Source organism: Labeo rohita, chromosome 20 (genome assembly GCF_022985175.1).
Source record: "Labeo rohita strain BAU-BD-2019 chromosome 20, IGBB_LRoh.1.0, whole genome shotgun sequence".
Classification (NCBI taxonomy): Eukaryota; Metazoa; Chordata; class Actinopteri; order Cypriniformes; family Cyprinidae; genus Labeo; species Labeo rohita.
Window position 1 is genome coordinate 15,476,071 of NC_066888.1, and position 17,322 is coordinate 15,493,392.

The 17,322-nt window shown below is 34.6% G+C and overlaps 1 long non-coding RNA gene across 1 annotated transcript in view; it reads left to right on the plus strand.

Moving 5' to 3' along the window:
* The window catches only part of LOC127182745 (uncharacterized), a 33,260-nt gene extending 20,678 nt beyond the window's left edge, over positions 1-12,582 (plus strand). The window contains exon 3 of the long non-coding RNA XR_007829951.1: positions 12,127-12,582. This is a non-coding gene — a long non-coding RNA (uncharacterized LOC127182745). The remainder of the gene's footprint in view (positions 1-12,126) is intronic.
* Positions 12,583-17,322: the final 4,740 nt, after the last annotated feature.

The following is a 17,322-nucleotide window of genomic DNA, read 5'->3' on the forward strand; positions in this document are numbered from 1 at the left end:
CGATCGGTTATTTGCATAAAAATAATACAGTTTATATACTTTTTAATGTCAAACGCTCGTCTTGTCTTACTCTGCCTGGACTCTGTTTTTTTCCGGTTCATGACAGTTAGGGTATGTCGAAAAACTCCCATCTTATGTTCTCCCTCAACTTCAAAATTGTCCTATATTGCTGTTTTACCTTTTTTGTTAAGGGTGTTTGATCTTCTTTGCATGTTGCATTTTGGAAATTCAAACTCAGGGCACCATAGCAGTCCATTATATGGAAAAAAAAAATACTGAAATGTTTTCCTCAAAAAACATAATTTCTTTACGTCTGAAGAAAGAAAGACATGAACAACTTGGATGACAAGGGGGGTGAGTACATTATATGTGAATCTTTTTTTCTGGAAGTGGACTTCTCCTTTTTAGCTAAAATATAAGTCCTCTATCGATAATATCAGTAATATTCTTCAGTTAAAAAGTTGTTTTGTCTGAATCAGGAGAGAAATATGCACTGCTTAAGCACAGATTACAAACGAAAACAGTCCAAAACAGTTCTAAAATACATCACTGGGTTTTGATGTAAGAGGACAACAGCAGATGGCCTTTTCACCACACTGTAAACATTTTTTAAACGTGGTCATTTCAACTCACAAGTTAAGTCAGTTGAAAACATTTTATTGTATTGGTTAAAATGACTTGTTTTAAGTTTTATAATAATTTTAAGCATCTGCTGAACTTAGTTGAAGTTGAAACTGGTGAAAACTTTTTACAGTGAAGTTTTATTATGGATTATGGACTGGTATTTTGGTCAGAAGTGATGATTTAAAGAAATAGTTCACCCAGAAGTTAAACTTTTGTCATCATTTACTCACCCTCATGTTGTTCCAAACCTGTAAAAGTTTCTTTCTTATGCTGAATATAAAAGAAGATATTTTGAAAAATGCTGGTAATCAAATAGTTGATGGTCCCCATTGACTTCCATAGTACTTCATTCCCTACTATGGAAGTCAATGGGGCCCAAAAACTGTTTCGTTCTTCAAAATTCTTGGAAGTATCTTCTTTTGTGTTCAACATAAAAAAGAATCTTATAAATCTTGTAAATAATGACAAATTTTGAATCCTTAATGATGGATTTGTTTCTTACAAATGCACAGCTTTTCACTTCACAAGATGTTAATCGATGGACTGGAGTTGTGTGGATTACCTGTGGATAATTGTGAAGTTTTGTCAGCTGTTTGGACTCTCATTCTGACAGCACCCATTGACTGCAGAAGATCCACTGGAAAATGATAATATAATGCTAATTTCTCCACTCATGTAGTTACGAAATCTGACTTTCTTTCCTCTGTGGAATACAAGAAAAGACATTTTGAAGAATATTTCTATTGATTTTGTCATTCAGTTACAGTCAATAGTATTATTTCAAACAAAATGATCTAAGTGCATACAGTAACTTATGTGTTATTAGGCTGTTCTGTCTCTTTAAAAAAGTATTACTTTCGTTATGTAAAGAATGTCATTACAGAAGCCTGTTAGGCATATGGTTTGATGTAAAAGTGTCATTGAAAGCAGTGGCAGAACATAACATAGGTGGTATATAGGCAACCGCCACACTCTTCACACCTCTATCGCTTATTCGCTGCAGTTTTAAGGGATTGCGCCCACTCACTGAAAATGAGTCGTGTCCTTGCAGGTAACTTTTTCCAAGTAGCTCCCTGTGCTTCCCTTCCATCCCACCGCCCCCTCTCACGTCTGCTGCTTCTGCCTGACTGTCTGCTCATGAAAAATCCTCCTCACCTGCTAGAAGCCAAAAGTGAAGGAGGGATGAATGTTAATGCTTATAGTGAGTAAAGTTGATGAAGCTTGTAAAATTAGAAAGAAAAAAAAAACATTATGACTGTCTGAGCCTTTGCACTTACTTGGACTTTCCCCAAAACACGCAGAAGCTTTTAATGAAATGAAAAGATAGAATGGAAACAAAACAAGCATGTTATTTGGAAGAATCTTCATTTATTGTATTTTAATATGCATGTATCTAACAACTGCCAATGTTTTTACATTATTTTGAGGTTATCTTTGTTTCATTTTGTTCCTTTTATCCATCTTTTCACACTGAGGACAACTCATATGCAACAAAAGGTTCAAACGCTCACTGTTGTTTCACAAGAAAACACGAAGCGTTAAGAGTCGAGGGGGGGTGAAAACTTTTTGAATTTAAAGATCAGGGTAAATATTTTGTCTTCTGGGAAACACGCAGGTATCTTCTAAATAGCAGTACTAAATGAAAAAAATGTGAAATTTAGGGAAAATAAGAAAAATGTACACATCTTAATTCTGTTCAAAAGTTTTCACCCCCCAACTCTTAATGCATCGAGTTTCCTTCTGAAGCATCAGTGACCATTTTAACCTTTTGTAATAGTTGCATATGAGTCCCTCAGTTGTTCTCAGTGTGAAAAGATGGATCTCAAAATCATACAGTCATTACTGGAAAAAGTTCAAATTCACAAAATTGCTGACAACCAAAGAATTTGTGGGACCTGAAGGATTTTTCTGAAAAACAGCAGACAGTTTAACTGTTCAGGACAAACAAGGGACTCATGAACAACTATCAATAAAAATAAAAACAAAACACACAGCTGTGGATCATTCAGGTAATAACACAGTATCAAGAATCAAGTGTGTGTAAACTTTTGAATAGGGTAATTATTATAAATTCAACTATTATTTTCTCTTGTGGACTATATGTAAACTTTTATGTGAAATATTTTATTCAGGTCAGTACTAAATAAAAAATAACATATTTTGTGTGATCCCTCTTATTCAGATTCAGCAAGGTGTATATAAACTTTTGACTTCAACTGTATATTATATATTCAAATGTTAGTTGAATGGTCCCAAAAAGGTATTTTAGGCTTACAACCAAGCTAAATATTTCACATTCCACTCAAATTTTTGTTATATATAAATGTTAAAAACATGTATTCCCTCAGAAACAGCAGAGTGATAGGTGATAATGGCCTGTGGGGTTGATACTGGTGATAATAGCTTATGGGGTTGGTACTGCTATCCCCTGATAATACTATACATTAAAGTCAAGTATGAATGTGCAGTGGTTTGCACCTTTAGCTGCTAGACTGTTGAGATGAGGTCCACAAACAGGTATTGCCTTTTTTCTGCCTTTCAAAACACTTATTAATTTCCCCCCATGCTGTATGTTACAGCACTGGAAATGAGAAAAATAGATTGCTTGTTTTAAATGTTACCATTTTCATTCATTCCTCAGACTGGGAAATTTTAGCTCTGCATAATATATGTTTCTTTATGCTGACACTGAAGTTTGAGCACAGCGAGTGAAAGAGAAGAGTTTTTATGCTCCAAAGAAAATTTGAGAATGCCAAACAGCGAGAGAGAAATCCCTGATGGGATTATGTCAAAAGTATGGAAGAATACTGCGGTTTAAATCTAAATCTTAAAACATAACCCTGCCTTTGTCCTGTCCATTGGCTGGTCGAAATAATAGGAGAAGAAACCCCAACAAGGCAGCCACTTTTGTATATTGCGCTTCAAATTTCACAGCACTTCTCATTATATTGGTGCAGGGTGAATAGGCGGATGAGAGACGAAGAGAGCCAGAGAGATAAATGGAGGTAAAGAGCCGCCACATCCAAGGCAAAGACCGGTCAACAGACATAAAAGACAGTAACTGAAGTGGATGTGTTTTGAAACAGTCTAAAATTGAAGACCTCCAGCATCTAAAGATTGTAAGTTCATCTTTTTTTTAACAGCAAAACACATGTGGAGACTTTTGTAGTATTTTTCTTACTGTTTTAACCCCCAAACCTGCATTTTATTGACTAAAATCCAGTTTAACAGATGCCAGTTGTGTTTAAATTACACAATGCAAACTGTGCCTTTGGCGGGTGCACTTCATTTTCAGTAGATTTTCTCTTTTATTTCAGACAGTCTGAAAGATTTTTGTTATACACCAAAGGGCCAAATGATTTCTCAAAGCATCAGGAATAAAATGAGCTAGACCTGTCATCAATATTCTGCTGGATGTTGAGAAAGAAAGAAGACGTGATTCCTGACACGTTGAACAATATGTGACGCTTAAACGCGGTCGTGCTGTCTGGAGCAGCATGGGAGATAACCTAAAAGGCTTTTACCACAGACGTCTCTTATCTCATCTGCTTCTTTTAGCAGATACAAAACCATTTACGAATTTGCGAGCTTTGAATAATGGAATCAAGCCAGATGGAAGAAATTCCTTGTTGCGGTTTCTCTCTCTCTCTCTCTCTCTCTCAGAAGTGGTAACGTTCTCCGGTTCGAAGCAGGCCACATATTTTAATTAATTTGGTTCAGAGGGGGATAGCACATGCTGTCAGGGGCCCCAAACCCATAGGGAGCAGAGGAGCCAGTGGTGGCAGAAGATGTTGCGCTACACACGCAATTTAATTAAAAGACAGTGGCTAAAGCCAGCGACTGTGCCGTGTAGTTGAGAGGCAATGTATCATTAGCACCAAGCTCATTTCCTCGCTACAGCTGACTAGAATGGGCACGAGAAGCAATTAGGCATTTTCTAACACTTATTAGGAATTAATTGCCAGTTGATTTCCATGGGTGGAATGTTAAGTGGACGAGGGGCTTCACCAGAGGGGTGGGGAGCGGGAAGGTTGTTCCAAACTTTATTGATATTGATTATTAAAGTGGGTGATTGGACGGTAATTGCTGGAACCTTTTGACACAGAACATTCTAATTACAGGATGAAATATGATCACACTCATGGGGTTATAACTGTGAGTGACCAGAACGGCATTGATTTCATTACCAATAACGTAATATGTTGTGGGAAAGAACAACTATGATTCAATCATATTGTTTTGATTTGGTTTGCAGGCATTGTAAAATGATAGGAGCTATAATTTGGGAAAAGCAGGTGCCAGAATGCAGATAACAGCGTAGAAAATCAAGCAGAGCTGAATGTAAAATGTTTTCCCTGCTATAAAATCTAAATTATATCAAATAATTTTCAATTATGCTGCTGCATGATGTGCATTTTCAAAATACATCATGTCTATACAATGAAATCAGTTGGCGCCAGTGTTGTTTTGGCCCTTTTTGAATTAAATAGTTTATCTAAAAATGAAAATTCTGTCATTAATTACTCATCCTGATGTCGTTCTATAACCATATGACCTTTGTTCATCTTCAGAACCAAATTAATACATTTTTGATGAAATCCGAGAGCTTTATGACCCCGCAGCAACACAACTACCACGTTCAAGGCCCAGAAAGGTAGTAAGGACATTGATAAAACAGTCTATGTGACATCAGTGGTTCAACTTTAATTTAATTCAACTTTGATAACTTTATTCAACAATTTCTTCTCTTCTGTGTCAGTCTTTCATGGCACACGTTCGCAAGAGTATGTGGTAGTTGTGTTGCTGTCTGTGCAGGGTCAGAAAGCTCTCGGATTTCATCAAAAATATCTTAATTTGTGTTCCAAAGACGAATGAAGGTCTTACGGGTTTGGAACGATATGTGGGTAAGTAATTAATAACAGAATTTTCATATTTAGGTGAACTATCCCTTTAAATTGTATGGACAAAAACACTGTTTAAAACATCTTTTAGGTCAAATTAGGTTACAATTGCAACCTTTTGTAGTGTCATTTGTGCACAGAACCCTCCTGCTGAGTTAAAACTTGTTTTTTTCCCCCTTTCTTAAAACCAGTACTTTCCCCTTCGCAAAACCTCATCCTCAGTCAATTCGAATGATTTGATTGGTCATGTCAATCACAGTGCAGATTGCCTACACAATGCTGAAACACATACTAATCCGTAACCTAAACCTTAAGGGAATAGTTCACCCAAAAATGAAAATTAGCCCATTATTCACTCACCTTCCAGGTATCCTAGGTGTATATGACTTTCTTCTTTCAGACGAATCCAGTCGGAGTTATATTAAAAATTAATCAGGCACTTCTAAGCCTTAGTATGGCAATGGGTGAGTGTTTCTCTTCATCAGTCCAAAACAAGTCCAATAAAGTGCATCCATCCATAATAAAAAGTGCCTCACATGGCTCTAGGAGGTGAATAAAGTCCTCCTGTATTGAATCGATGTGTTTTGTAAGAAAAATACCCATACTTAAAACTTATAATAATCACTATAATCTAGCTTGCACTAACAGGTTATACACGGAAGCAGCCCCGGGCGAGTAACGTATGACGACGGCATTGTGCATGCGCCACTCAGATGTGACGAACGCAAATTAGAAGTACAAAATGAGGATTTGTAAAGAAAAATGTCGGAGGATTTCGATATAAACCAAGAGGAGACTGGTTTTCCTTTGCTAAAGTAAGGAAACCTTGCTTCCTTTGCTCCTGTAAACAAACGTTGGTTTTCACTAGACTTACAGGCGCATATGCGACACCCACGTCCTACGTCATCCAACTGGAGCTGCTTCCGTGTACAACCATTTGGCGCAAGCTAGATTAAAGTGATTATTACATTTTAAATATGGATATTTTTTTTTACAAAACTGCAAAGATTCACTACAGGATGCACTTTATTGGACTTGTTTTGGACTGATGAAGAGAAACACCCACCTACTGCCACGGGCCAGGATAATTTTTAATATAACTTCGAATGGATTCGTATGAAAGAAGGAAGTCATATACACCTAGAATGCCTGGAGGGTGAGTAAAGAATGGGTTAATTTTCATTTTTGGGTGAACTATTCCTTTGAACTTAGTGTAGGGTTGGATATATCCATATCCTGATTTTTTTTAGAATGTCTATTAACTATTCTTGACAGGTGATTGCATTAATGAGTTGACTAATGAAATTGGATGCAGGGCGTTTTTGCTTTAAACTGGTTTGGGGAAAATATTGTGCAGTTTAAACATTTTCGAAGCCTGTTTTTGTTTCTGTTATATGCAAGTTGTTTTGTACTGACACGTATAGGTGTGGAGGCAGCATTGCACTAAAACTCACATGTCATCTTAGAAATGAGCTATCCACTTTCAGCAATTATTCATTTTTTCTGTGAGCCAAACTGTCTGGAAACTGGGGATTTCCCAGAGCAAGTAGTGTGATCTCAACATGGTGCTTTCATGAGGCGACCTGCTTCAAGTGAAATAAATCAGCCTTTATTAGGCTACTGATATGACTGGAGTCTTCATCTCTACTTGGTGAAAATAATTTTGAACAGATTTGTCAGAAGTGATATTCATTTTGTGTTTGTAAGACCTTGTAATAAAGAACAAATTCTGCAAGGCTTGCATTTAGTTGCAGTATGACACTAGATAAATGGGTGATATATTTTGTTAAATAACTCAAAAATGAACTTGGAATGCTCAACAATTTATCACAGAAATGACATAGATGCCTGTTAAGAGAGATGTTTGTTTATAGCTATTTGACCCCACAGTTTCTCAGTGTCATTTATTCTGACAAAACCACCTGACCTTTGACCCTGAATGAGAACTGACAATACACAGAGCTGCTAGAGGAAGTCTTTGTGATTAAGCATGAAACAAATACAGTGTAAAAATGGTCAAGAAACCTAAAAATGTTACATCTGAAGTCAAAAATATTATTTAATGACTAAATAAACCTGAGTACATTTAGGATACATGAATGAAAATGAAAATATTTTTGAAAATATCCTTAAAGTTCCCTCAAAAATGAAATTATTCCAAACCTGTATGACTTTCTTTCTGCAGAAAACAAAATATAATGATGACAGAATTTTAGGTTTTGGACCAACTGTCGCTTTAAGGCAACTTTCTAGGCACTTTAGTGTTCATTGTGGTTTCAGTGTCCATCTATTGAGTTTATACTTATTTCTAAGCAACTTCTGTTCTTGTATGACACAACGCCTTTAATTACTGACTACTTAAAATAAACCTGTTATAATCCACTGTCAATGTATGCAAAAGAAGGACGGAATTGAAAACCTCTGTTGCCATGTGAATTTGCGTTCTGAAAGCACAGTAAATTTTAAGTCACGTTTAAAGTTAACCTTTAAACCTCCTCAGACATTGTTCAGTTCATCCCTGCGAGAGAGTCTCATTTCACAACACACGTCTGTAAACACCTGCTGTTTGTGAGCACTCCGCTGTGCCCGTCTATCCAGGAGTCCTTTAGCCCTAAAGACTGTTTTTCAGGCCCGGAGATCTCAGCTTTCAAGCGCTCTTTGGCTAAATAGAGCTTCACCTGGATGAGGAGGAGAGGAAGTGAAAGGCCAAGGAGAGAGTCGTGTTTACACTGGGGCTTCCTTCTCAGCCAATGGGAATCCAGCCTGGCAATTTAGAGAAGTAAATGGTATTATTTTCTTCCCAGGCAATCAAAACACTATCTCCGTGAAAAATGGCAAGGGCTCTTGCGACATGATTGCTCGACTTTTTTGTGGGTTGGGGGTGGGAACCATGGGCCAGGCCTGGGTAATTCTCAAAGCCACAGACTGCACCAATCCAGCCAACATCTATCATGCGGTTGGCAGTAAAGAGATACTTGAGATTAGAGGACAGGAAACAGAGCCTAGCTGCTTCCTCTGTGTGAAATGTGATACAAAAGGAGTGCAGGGTCTCTTGCACTTTCTAATTGAAAAGATTTCGGGACTAAATCAGAGAATTTCTCATGGAAACCTGTAGTCATTTTTCCTCTGCTGAAAAGGAAATCATATCCACTGAGGTCGATTAAAGGAAACCTATTTATAGACTCCAAAAACGTTTTCTTTTTTTCAGTGATTCAACAGCTAACTTTATTTCTGGTATATTTTCAAGCAATAGAAACTATTGAATATTAAACATTGTTTTCTATCATATATAGAAACTCAAATATAGCATATATATAGCACTCAAATATAGTCTCCTCAAAATTTTGGACGAGAAAAAAAAAATCGTAGTACAAAAATTACATTGTCTTTAATTGAGAATGAATGGGGGAAAGTTAACTATTAAAAAGAATGGCTGAACATAAGTTCACAAATAAAATATATTGTTTAAATTAATACTACTTTGAGATATTATACTTGGCTTTAATAAATAGAATATTGATTACATTGTTAATGTAAAAATATAAAATATGTGTTTTTTCTAATTTCTTTATAATGCAAGTAATGTTTATTTGACCAAGAGAATGTGACTGGGACATGAATTTACACTTGAAAAAAATTAAAATGAAAAAACCTTACTTCATTTCATATAGAAAATCATGTTTAATATAACCATCATCACCATCAAAACATTATTATCATCATATCATCATAAATTCTATACATACACTTCTTTGTTTTTGAAAGTCTCACCATATCTATTTGATCATAAATACACTAAAAACAAATACTGGGAATATTATCACAATTTAGAATACCTATTTTCTATTTTTATATATATATATATATATATATATATATATAATATAACCAGTATACTATAATATTTTTCTTTTTTTCTCTCAGTATTCTTTGATGAATGTTAAAGTTAAAAAACAGTATTTACTTCAAACAGAAATCTTTTGTAACATAAATGTCTCTAATGTCACTTTTGACTAGTTTAATGCACATTTGCTGAATAATATACATATTTAATATTTAATAAAGCAAATGCCACTATGTTTCTTATATACACATAACAAACTGAAAGCGATTTAATCTACAATTACATTTCAGCTTTCATGCTAATGTTCAAACAGATAAACAGCATAGCGAAAGCATAAACTGTTTGTTTTTGGTGTAATTTCCTGTTTTCGCTTGTGTATCTTATAACCAAACTATTCCCTGAGGTCTTTATGTTTCTCAAAGCCAGGGAAAATAGACTCCCTCCCTGGCATCATTTGCACAGAGGAAGCTGATTAAAAGTATGTGCATCGAAGTCCTCCATTACACAAGAGTCGAAAATAGACACCTCCACTTTCCACACACTTCAGTGATGAAGAGAGAGCTGTTAAAACCAATCAAGACTAAGATTACGCTTTCTCGCTTCCACCCGTTCCGCAAGCGTCTTCGTTAGCGAAACTAGCCGAATTCAAACACTTACAAAACATGAACAAGTGCAGCTGTGGCTTTAAAGATAGCAACAAACATCTTCTCCTTTTTCCGCTTTGCAGAGCCTTATTCAGAGTAATTATGTAGTGTTTTGACAGAGCAGGAAGACAGCAAAGTGTCTTATTTTCCTGAAATGAAAGTACACAAGCAGGGAGAAGGGCTGATGCGTGCGGTTCTGTTAGCGAGAGCAGATGTTGCGTCTTTGAATAGTGGGCGACTGGTGGGAGACATAGCGAGCTCGGGTGTGCTTCCTCCATCTTGCTGAGATGAATTCCAAGTAATTGAGGATGGGACGACAGCCCCGCTCAGCCCGGTCCCTGTCATACACTGAACCAAGCCTATTCAAACCCAGCAATATTTTTTAAGCCTGCAAAGCAAAGAGAGACGCAGGACGGCAGAGTCTCTGTTTACAGACCAGATAGAGACAGACACTACCGTTCAAATGTTGGGGTTGTAAGATTTGTAATGTTTTTGGGGAAAAAAAAAAAACAATCTAATGTTCACCAAGGCTACATTTACAGGGTGAAAACTTTTGGAATTTGAAGATCGGGGTATATTTAACTTATTTTGTCTTCTGGGAAACATGTAAATATCTTCTGTAGCTTCTGAAGGGCAGTACTAGATGGACAAATATGATATTTAGGCAAAATAAGAAAAATGTACACATCTCTATTCTGTTCAAAAGTTTTCACCCATCGCTCCTAATGCATGGCTTTTCCTTTTGAAGCATCAGTGAGTGTTTGAACCTTCTGTAATAGGTGCATATGAGTCCCTCAGTTGTCCTCAGTGTGAAAAGATGGATCTAAAAATCATACAGTCATTGTTGGAAAGTTTTCAAATACACAAAAATGCTGGAAAACCAAAAAATTCAGGACAAACAAGGGCATGCACAACTATTGCTAATAGCACAGTATTAATAATCAAGGGGATGTAAACTTTTGAACCAGGTCATTTTTATAAATTCAACTTGTTGACTATATGTAAACATCTTTTATGTAAAATATATTATTAAGGCCAGTATTAAATAAACAATAACATGCATTTTCTATGATCCCTTTTTATTGATTCTGAAAGGGGGGTGTAAACCTTTGACCTCAACTGTATTTGATCAAAATACAGTAAAATACTGTAAATATTATGTCAAATTCAAATAATTGTTTTCTATATATGTTAAAATGTAATTTATTCCTGTGATGGCAAAGCTGAATTTTCTGCAAGTATTACTCCAGTCTTGTGTCACATGATCATTCAGAAATCTTGCTGATATGTCATTTTTGATAAATTTAATGTATCAGTTTAATACTGAAAAATACATTAATTATTCTTTCAAAAACAACAACAACATTACTTATGCATACATATACTTATTTTAAAAATTGCCCTCACGTATGTAAAAAAAAAAAAAATCAATTCCAGGGAGCAAATATTGCCCCTTAATGTTAAGTTAATTTCTGACCCTGCCATACATTATTTTACATTTCATTACTATATAGAAATCTGATATTACAGCTTGATCACTAAGTGATAATGACACATATTCACACCTTCCCCTTTTAAATATAATAATCCACAGTCATTGTGGGAATTAATATTAATGGTTTGGGAGATCCATATCCTCTGCACCTCATGTCAAGGTCAAAGAGTGTATTAATTTTCATATCTTAGATGAAAATCTAAGAAGTTAACATTATTACAGAGCATCCCTTCCCCCAAATCTCTCTTCTCCTCTTTGCTTCTTCCTGGTTCGGCCTGCGGTCACCTTTGTGTTTCAGGCCTGTCAGACAGAAAGTGTGGTGATGCAGTTGAAAGTGTTGAAATTCCAGCGCTTCTACTTCTGATGAGTTAATTTACTGGAAACACAGTCTGCTCCAGAGGAGAGAGACGTTGTGTTTCCAAATCCATTGCAATAAAAGCAGTCCACCTTCCTATGACATGAAAAACTCAAAGTAGTCCATTTAGAGAAATACTGGGTGTTATTTGTTGTTTGAACTGATAGGTAATGGGATTATGATCTGATAAAGTAATACTGTAGTCATTCAAAAATAAAAATTCTGTCATTCATACTTATATGCTGTCATTTTTTTTGTTGCAGTGGATCACAAAAGAAGATCCGGTTCCAGGTCATGCTCTCCTACACAGGCTTTGTAGAACATACAGAAGTGTGACATGTACACTTATAGCTCTCCTTGGATGCCCTTGTCAAACCTGAGCAGAAGTCATCATCCATACTCTGTTTATGTGCGCGGCCCTTATCAAACGGCTGCAGGAATCGTACAATTCTTGGTGGGATTTTAATCCACTAATCTTGACTGCAAGACATGTTTGCAGAAAACTCTCTTTCTTACTGAGTGAGGGCATCTTTTAGTTAAGACACAAGAAAATATTAAAGGTGACCTATTATGCCCCTTTTTACAAGATGTAATATAAGTCTCCAGTGTCTCGAGAATGTGTCTGTGAAGTTTTAGCTCAAAATACTGCACAGATCATTAATTATATCATTTTGAAAATACCTATTTTGAGTGGAAGCAGAAACACAGATTTCATGCATGTCTCTTTAAATGCAAATGAGCTGCTGCTCCCCGCCCCCTTTTCCAGAATAGGGCTGTGACTTTACAGCTCGTACCTTGGATACTCTTCTAAAAAACATCTGTTTGGTTTCAATTATCATGTGTATTGTGCTGAAATCAAGCGTTTTAAATACCATTTCAAACGCACACATCCGAAGCACACACACACAGAAAGCGGCTGTCACAGGTCATGTGAGTACTAAACTAAGTTCTTTTTCATGTTTTATTTTGTCATTTTTTAACAGTGTTGTTACTTTAAAATCAAACATAAATCACAAATAGTTTTCATTAATTGAAATAAAGTTGAGGTAAATGTAAGATAAAAACACTAGATGGAAAAACTTTAACAACAAAACTTAAAACTTAGTATTGTCTTGTTGACAAACTAAAATAATTTAAGCACTTACGTTTTAGTACTAAAATTAGTAAACTAAAACTGGAAATTAAAGCTAAATACAAAATATATATATATATATATATATATATATATATATATATATGAGATAATGATACTGAGTGAATGCTCCTGACACATATTATACGTCCATCAAATACTTTTACTTCAAACTCACTAAATTCCAGCCTCAGCCCAATCAGAAGTACCAGTACTTACACAGTAAAAATAGATGGGTTATTTCTTTAACCCAATAGATGGGTTACACATATTGGGTCACTGTGTTGGGTTATTTTCTAAACCGTTGGGTTATTTTTTTGAACATCGTTGGGTTGTTTTTAATAATAACCCAGCGTTGGGTTTAATTGGTTCCCGCGGCGACAGTTCAAATTTTAACGGTCGACAGTGACTGACGACAGAAGAAGCTGCTGCTGCATCAGTATGAGGTGAGTAACAGGGTTTTAATAACTCTTATAATATTATACTTATACGAAGAACGTGAAATGCACTTCAAAATTGAACTTTTGTTGTTGTATGTTTGTTTTTTTAACGAAGTTGTAGTTTCCTTTAGTCAGTGTATTGTAACGTTACTGCGGAGAATGAGCTCCATTGTAAACGAATAACTTCACGTTAACTTAACTGTCCCAGTTAGGTCGCTAGCAGTAATAAATTAAATAAATATTAGCAGAAAGTTGTAAAACTGTTTAGAGATGTATTACAGTAACCTAAAGTTAATAATTTATGGTGGAATGTATATAGGACTACTTATGTTACTGAAATCACCGTCTACCTTTACTACAGTTTTAGTATTATTTTACAGCTGATGAAGGGTTCTAGACATACAGTTTCTGACTACAGTTTGTTTGGTCGCATTAATGGTTATCACATTTAACTTTATATGGGAAATGGCTAATGTTAAATGAGACATTGTTGATTTAAACCGTGCCGCACGAACCTTTCAACTTCGGTCCAGTATGTAAGGTTAGGCTCAGCGGCCGCTCAGAGAGATGCGCTCAAATTCAGTTAATTCTCTGTTTAGAAAAGTCTAAAAATAATCACATTTCCCAAAAGAAAGACGTGATGGGAGAAACGAAGCTTTTCAAAGTTTCGAATCAATTAAACGAATCGCTTAATTCGCAAAATGATTCACTGCTTCCAATCGTTCGTGACACAACGGCGACGCCTGCTGGTCAAAACAGGGCAAGCGTCAGTTGTTTGGAAAGCGAGCACTAATTGGAATAACACTAAATGTGTTTTTATGGTTTATTTATATTGAATATTGTTATGCATATATTAGAATCGCCTCTAATTACAGCCATTTCTCTTATAAAGCTATGACAGATTTGCATGTTTTTTTTAAATGTGTACTAAATGTGTTTATACTTATTTTTAGACATTGGGTTCTTCAGTGAAGGAAAAACTACAACAGTGGAATCTCATACATTAAACATCCACATGCCAATTAACTGAAATATTTCAAGGTAAGTAAACTATTTATATTAGTGATCCATATACATTACCAGTCAAAAGTTTGTGGACAGCAAGATTTTTAATGTTTTTAACGAATTCCCTTCTGTCTAAGCCTGCATTTATTTCATCCAAAATACAGCATTTAAAATAACCGCTTTCTATTTGAATATATTTAAAATGTAAATGTCCAGTCTTTTCAAAGCTTTTAAAATAGAAAGCAGTTATTTAAAATAGTAAAAATATTTCACAATATTACTGCTTTTACTGTATTTTGGATCAAATAAATACAGGCTTAGTGAGTAGAAAAGAATTCTTTAAAAAACTTTAAAAATCTTACTGTTCAAAAACTTCTAATTAGTAATGTAGGTTTTGTTTGTTAGTAATGTAGTAATGTTTGTTTTATTTGTGCACATTTGTGTATGTGTTGATATAAATAAATATGAATTGATACACATTTATGACCCTGGACAACAAAACCGGTCATAAGTATCATGGGTACATTTGTAGAAATAGCCAAAATTGCATTGTATGGGTCAAGATTATCAAATTTTCTTTCATGCCAAAAATCATTAGAATATTAAGTAAAGATCATGTTCCATGGAGATATTTTGTAAATCTCCTACCATAAGTATATTGAAACTGAATTTCTTATTAGTAATATGTATTGCTAATAACTTCATCTGGACAACTTTAAAGGCAATTTTCTCAATATTTAGATTTTTTTTGTACCCTCAAATTCCAGATTTTCAAATAGTTGTTCTATCCTATCAAACCACATATTAATAGAAAGCTTATTTATTGAGCTTTCAGATGATGTTTATATTTAAATACAAAAAACTTGACCCTTATGACAGGTTTTGTGGACCAGAATCACATTTGTTGGTTTTGAATTCAGTGTACATCTTGAAAATATGTCAGTTGTGTGTGCATATTTGTGTTTTGAATGTATTATATTTTCACATTCTTGTACACTTATTTTGTACACATTTGCAGTATGACTGTTTTACATTTAAAAATATATTTGTAAAAAAAAAATATTTGCATATTTAAATAAAATATTTATTTGAAAACAAAGTAGTGTTATAGTGTATTTTTATAAAAAATAAATAAATAAATAAAAACTGATATAAATGAATCTAGATAATTAACTCAACTGTTGGGTTACTTTTAACCCAACTGGATTTTAACCCAATTCATTGGGTTAAAATAACCCATAGATGGGAAGGTGCTATACCAACCCATAGTTGGGTTACTAGTTGGGTTATTTTTAACCCAACATTTTTTAGTGAGTACATAGAAACATATACAAAGTAGCCAGAAAGAAATGCTCATTTTAAATAAATAAAATTTTAAATAAAAACATCAGATGAATATAGAGGCTTTTGCATCTGAACTCCATATATATATAAAATTAATTAATTAATGAATGAAAGTCACATTTAACATAGGTTTAGGGTGATCTGTAAGACTAAAACTAAAAAAAAAATATTTTCAATTAAAACAAAGCTGAAATAAGTTTCAAATATAAATATTATATGGGAAAAATGTTAACATAAATTTACACAAAAATACAAATTACTGCCTTTGCAACTAAGTGAAATAAGTTTATAAAGTACAAGAATTACTATAATTAAAAGTGAATATTAAAAAAAACAATAAATAAATAAAAATGACAGTCACATACCAAAATTTTAATTAAATAAATTACAATGACAACTGGAAGTGTAGTAATAAATTCAAAAAAATAATAAATGCTATAAACTATGCACTAGTAAATTATTGCATAAACAATACTAAAAACACTGATTTGCAGATGTGACCTTGCACCACAAAACCAGTGATAAGTAGCACGGGTATTTTTGTAGCAATAGCCAACAGTACAATAGAGCGGTGGGTCAAAATTATTCATTTTTCTTTTATGCCAAAAATTATTAGGATATTAATTAAGGATCATGTTCCATGAAGATATTTTGTAAATTTCCTACCGTAAATATATCAAAACTAGTAATATGCGTTGCTAAGAACTTTATCTGGACAACTTTAAAGGCGATTTTCTCAATCAAAATCTGATTCCAGATTTTCAAATATCTCATCTCGGCCAAATATTGTCCTACCCTAACAAACCATACATCAGTACATCACTCTTATATATATTTTTTAGCTTTTTTGCTTCATTTGTGCAGGCAAGTGTAACAAGGCTGGCTGGTCTAGAAAATTTTGTGCATTTTATATCTGCTTGGCCTTTTGGTTAGTGATTTATTTATATATGTAAGTAAGAACCAAATAAAGAGAGAGTTTATTGTGAAGTAAAAGTAGTAATTTGCAGTGATACAAATAGTCCCACGTCCACTCAGCAATGCAAATGCGATTTGAATAATCTTTGTGGTTAATAAAATCTCTTTTAGCATTGTTTAGAGTGAGTTTGATTGCGGCTCTCTCATTAATTTGGGCTGATTAATGAAGAAGCCTTCTGGCTGTAAAGGTGTTGTGGGGGGAATTGGGTGTTGGGTTGCAGGATGCTGTAATGCAAGAGCCATTTAATTAAATATTGAGCACACACATATAGATGTCTGTGTTAGCGACCCAAACTGAAACCAATGCTAATTAAAATTTCAGCTCTGTCTTGGGAACTGCCGCTTTCCCATGGAATGTGTGTATCCCGCAACACGGCTTACCTATGAACGCATCAATTCCGCCAGATAAACAAAAAAGGCAGACTCAGTTGTTTTAGCATTATTCCAAGTAATTACTTTCCATTAGACGTCATGGAAAGTTTATCTGTCACATTGAGATGGGTATTGAGAAAACATTATGACCTAGCGAATCATTATATCATCTAGGTGCGACCATCCAAGGC